The sequence below is a fragment of the Quercus robur genome, chromosome 5 (genome assembly GCF_932294415.1).
Source record: "Quercus robur chromosome 5, dhQueRobu3.1, whole genome shotgun sequence".
Classification (NCBI taxonomy): domain Eukaryota; kingdom Viridiplantae; phylum Streptophyta; class Magnoliopsida; order Fagales; family Fagaceae; genus Quercus; species Quercus robur.
In genome coordinates this window covers 73205824-73210685 of record NC_065538.1, presented here as the reverse complement: position 1 = coordinate 73210685, position 4862 = coordinate 73205824, and the positions used below count along the sequence as shown (strand labels likewise).

Sequence of the window (4862 nt, the reverse complement as noted above, 5' to 3'; positions counted from 1 at the left end):
TGGATGTAAGTCACCAAAAAATGGTTAAGTGATAAGATTCCGCTAAGACGGATGTAAATCACTGACGAAGCCTAAGTGACAAGATTCCTTAAGTGGATGTAAGTCACCAAAAAATGGCTAAGTGATAAAAGTCCCCCAAGACAGATGTAAATCACTGACAAAGCCTAAATGACAAGATTCCTTAAATGGATGTAAGTCACCAAAAAATGGCTAAGTGATAAGATTCCACCAAGACAGATGTAAATCACTGATGAAGCCTAAGTGACAAAATTCCTTAAATGGATGTAAGTCACCAAAAAGAAAAATGGACAAGATTCCGCTAGATCGATGTAAATCGCTGACAAAGTCTAAATGACAGCTCCGAAACTGGATGTAAGTCACCCAAAAGTGGCTAAGTGACTAAATACCCTTAGACGAGTGTAAGCAAACAAGGATTCTCACACAAACGCAAGAAATCAAGAATATTAAACACGACAACCAGAAAATGAATAAAAGAAGAAGCATCGATGTGATAAAAAATGGTCATCCAAAGAAATCACCTTATTCTTCAGCAGTAATAAAAAATGGCTGTCCAAAGAAATTAGCTTGCTCTTTAGTAGTGATAAAAAATGATCGTCCAAAGAAATTAGCTCACTTTCAAGATCAAGCTATGATCCCTCGAACGTCCAAAAAGACCTTCAAAAGGTAGATACTAAAAGGTCGTCATAGAAATACTAGCATTCCTGAAGAAAAAAGTAGTTGAAGATAAAGAAGCCTGAATCTAAAAAGGTCAAAAACATTCCCTAAGCCTGACTAGCATAAAGCAAAATCAGACTTGGGAATGGGGGGGAATTGATGAGTCAAAAAAAAAAAAAAACATTAAGGTCGTCCATTAATATGGACGACCTTGCATCATTAACAAACCAAAAGATGTAACCACTCAAGCACATTCAACACATTAATGGCGACCATTACTTAGCGGTCTTAAACGCTCATCAATACAATAACTGTTACACATGGGCAATAATCACCTCCAATTATGTACGACAGCTATCCAAATCACCTATAAAAGGGTCAATCTATCTCACTTGTGAAGGTACGTCAAAAGCTACTACTAAACACTATCTAAATATGAAAAATATGGGTTCATCCTAATTTAAGCATCAGAGGCTCCCCCACTGGGCACAACCCGGTGGTTTATTCGATCTATCTTCCCTTTATCTTGCAGGTCCTATGAGATCGTCTAATGCTTCGGATTGCGCGAGTGACCCAAACTGACGATTTTGGCATCATCAGTATTATTTTAATTTTTAAGGAGAGGGAGAACTAACCGAAGTGCTCTGAAAGGATGGCCATGTGTAGAATAGTGGTTTTATCTCTTCTCTGCAGGAAGACTTTCTGATTGGCTCCATCGTAACCAGATATTTTTTTGGCTAGAAAGTCGTACATGTCTTGCTTGCCATAACGAGCGGTCCGGAAAAGAGCCGTCTCTCCAAGGTTGTTACGCATGCGTAACAATCCACCTCTATTGCTTCATTGGATATGGCGGTCTCGTGGAGGATAGTGTTTCCGGCAAGGTTTTGGCGAGTCAGTTTATCAAGATGGCGTTCAGGCAAGTCCTGTAGAAGTCTCAGTACCAAGTCAGGTTTCTTGGCGTAAGTGGCAGCCTGAAGCACTGTGTCATCGTGTATAGTCAATATGCTATCCGTGCTCCTCAAAATCTTCACACAGCTTTATCACTTCTTTCTCGTCTTCTCTCTGCAAAGCATCGTACACTTTCGCGTTTAAACGGTACTTTTCTGGCACGCATCGTATCGATGGAGGTGTGTTAACCTGTTGGAGCTGCAAATTTATCAACGGATCAGAGCGTGAAGTCATAGCGCGCATGAGGCTAGTTTAAACAGTATTTCCAACGACCACTAAAGTGATTTTGTTGAGAATAAATTATCTGTCACATAACGAGTCACCTCATGAAGCATTTAAATCTCCTCACCCCCTCCCATTAGAGTCAAAGCGCACTTATCATTTAAAAATAAAAAATAAAAACAAAAGTCTTCCCTTTCTAGGATGCCAATACCGCTTGGATACAATTTAAAATGGGAGCAGAATCGCACCAATAATTATTTAATTTTTTTTTTTTTGGTGAGGTACAATCGCACCAATAATATGTTTAATATTAATTGGTGTAATTCCTCACTTATAGTTTAATTTATTCTATTATAAACCATAGGTTAGTAGATATAGTGTCTTTGAGTTGAAGTTTATTATCCTAAATTGAATAACAAATATCTATAAATTCAATTAATTATGTGTGAGGAAAGACTGGAAAGTGTTAAGTACCATATGACACGAGTTTGATAATAGTAACCATATTTTAATCCATAAAGTTTAGTAATTCAAGTAAAAAATTTCCCCACGTGTGTGTATATATATATTTTTGGGAGCAAGGTTCAACAACAAATAAATGAAAAGATTATTTTGCAACATTTGTATAACTGTAGCCCATTTAAGTCCCAACAACTACTACATAATAATCAATATAATAGTGAAATCATAATAAGAGGAAGAATATAAATATAATAAATTAATAACAATTACAGTAATTAACAAGGTGGCAGCATCAATAACTATTACAAAATGGATTTGTAATTCAATTAATTAGCACATCTTGATATTTCCAAATCATTTAGTGTTTAATCTCTTTATCACCTATTGTAATTATCAAATTATAAAAAAATAAAAAATAAAAATAGCAATGACAATGATCAATAGTAGTGGTCAAATAATACTTACTGTAATGATACTTTATATATATATATATAATGAAACTTCGCACTGGTGATGACAATGATTATGATGTTGATGACGATAAGAAAGCAATAACAATTACAAGTTTTCCGAAGGTTTACCATTTTTCAATCTCTCCCTCTTCCCCACTGTGAGCTATGTAGATTGGTTGCGACGGATACCATCATTGTGATCGAACTTTCTTTTATAGACTGCCATCAACTACTAGAGAATGCGAAATATCTACCTTTTTTTTTTCTCAGTACAAGAAAGGTATCTACTTTTTACTTAATCAATTAAAGTATACAGCCACGAGAAAGCATCATAATAAGACTAAATTAGTTTTATTAGATGCTCTTTCGTAAGGAAAATGCTTGTTCTGTTGAATAAAAATTTTGAATCTTTATCCAAGCAAAGTAGATTTTCAGTGCAAAATGGGATCTAATTCTTTATATTATTTGCTGACTAGTTAATTTTTATGCAAAGTAGATACCTTCCACTACCCTATCCTGCCGAAGGAAAAGATTCATAGTTAACTGTATTCCATTAGAAAATTTATCGAATGAAGGATTGTGCTGTTACATTTTCCGTGCAAAACAGCATCTAATTTGGTCTTTATAATATACTTATATTCTTTGTTTACTGTACTTTGATTTACTAAGCAACGTTAATACCCTTCCTCGTACTTTTTTTTTACCAAGTTGAGGTATAAACTTTGTCACTCTCTTAAGATTATACACACCATTAACGGGAAGATTTTGGTAATTAATCTTTTGGAATTAATAAACTTTAATTTGTTGTTCCTATGGTAATAAATTACTAAATAAAATAAAATAAATTTCACAATTTACCAATATACTTTAAATAATAATATTTCATAAAAGTCTTATTTTAACTCAAGATAGAGAAAAAAAAAATAGTACCTCTTTGATGTTTCGACATATTTTATAACATAAAATCTGTATTGCATGCTACTGCTAATTTCTAATAAGATTGAGAATTACCAAGTTGAGACATAGATTATGTCACTCTCTTAAGATTATACGCACCATTAATAGGATATTTAAGCAACTGCTACAGCAAACTTTTTAGGCACGTTGTTCTTGAGCTACAAAAGGTCGGCCACCCTTGTCTGTTCTCTCATACCTGGTATCATAATTATAGAAAGATATTATTAAGCTTTTATAAAGAAACGGAGCGAAGAACACAAGAAATAAGAAGATACCTTGATATTAGACTAACGTTGTCTCTTATAGAAGTAGAAAGAGAACCAATTTATAGGCATAGTAGATTAGTGAGTTACAAGATGAATAAATATAGATTGAATATAAAATGTGAGTTTAATGTGGTTATGATTCTCAAATAGAACTCCATCAATGAGTAAACATTCAAGGTCAAAATTTGACTATAAAGTTAACGGGGAAAGTAAATTAGAAATATAATTTTTTAGTAATATATCCCAATAATCCCCCATTTATTTAAATAAAAAATAAATTTTATATCCATCTGGGTAAAGGTAGAGCGTCACGCATAATGAGAGTATCAATAGCTTGAACTCTCACTTAGTGTATTATCACACACATAATACCCTAGGAGTAAGCAATGAACTTTCAAGCTTGCAAGCTTGCAATTGCACATTAATGGCCTTTTTCTAGATCCCGACTTTCATAAGTGATGTAGAGAATTAAATCAAATTATCGTAGAAGCGGCCCAACTTCAATACTTACATAAGTGAGTCTATCAAGAATGCCCTCATAACAACGAAATACCGCTCATAAGAGTTATAGAATAACTCAACCTCTTATTATATTGCAGTTTGTGCACCACATACCTATAATGAGTAAAATTTTAATATATATATATATATATATATATCCTACTCTATGCTTTATTATTTTCTTTGATATTCACTTTTATGTTTGAATGTGTTGTTATTCATTTTTTTTAGTTAATGTTGATGTGGTATAGTTTAACGTTAACTAATTAATTTTTATTATTTTAGTAGCTACATCAGTATTAGGTATGCAAACAATACATATTGTTAGCAATGTAAGCATTTTCTGTTAATGAGTTAAAGGTACTAAAATGTAGGGACT

At 33.2% G+C, this 4862-nt stretch overlaps 1 long non-coding RNA gene across 1 annotated transcript; it reads right to left on the bottom strand.

Moving 5' to 3' along the window:
- Positions 1 to 849: 849 nt before the first annotated feature.
- LOC126727012 (uncharacterized) lies at positions 850 to 2946 on the bottom strand. The gene is made up of 2 exons (XR_007656123.1): positions 2889 to 2946; positions 850 to 1821 (listed from the first exon to the last, which is right to left on the bottom strand). It is a non-coding gene; the product is annotated as an uncharacterized LOC126727012 (long non-coding RNA).
- Positions 2947 to 4862: the final 1916 nt, after the last annotated feature.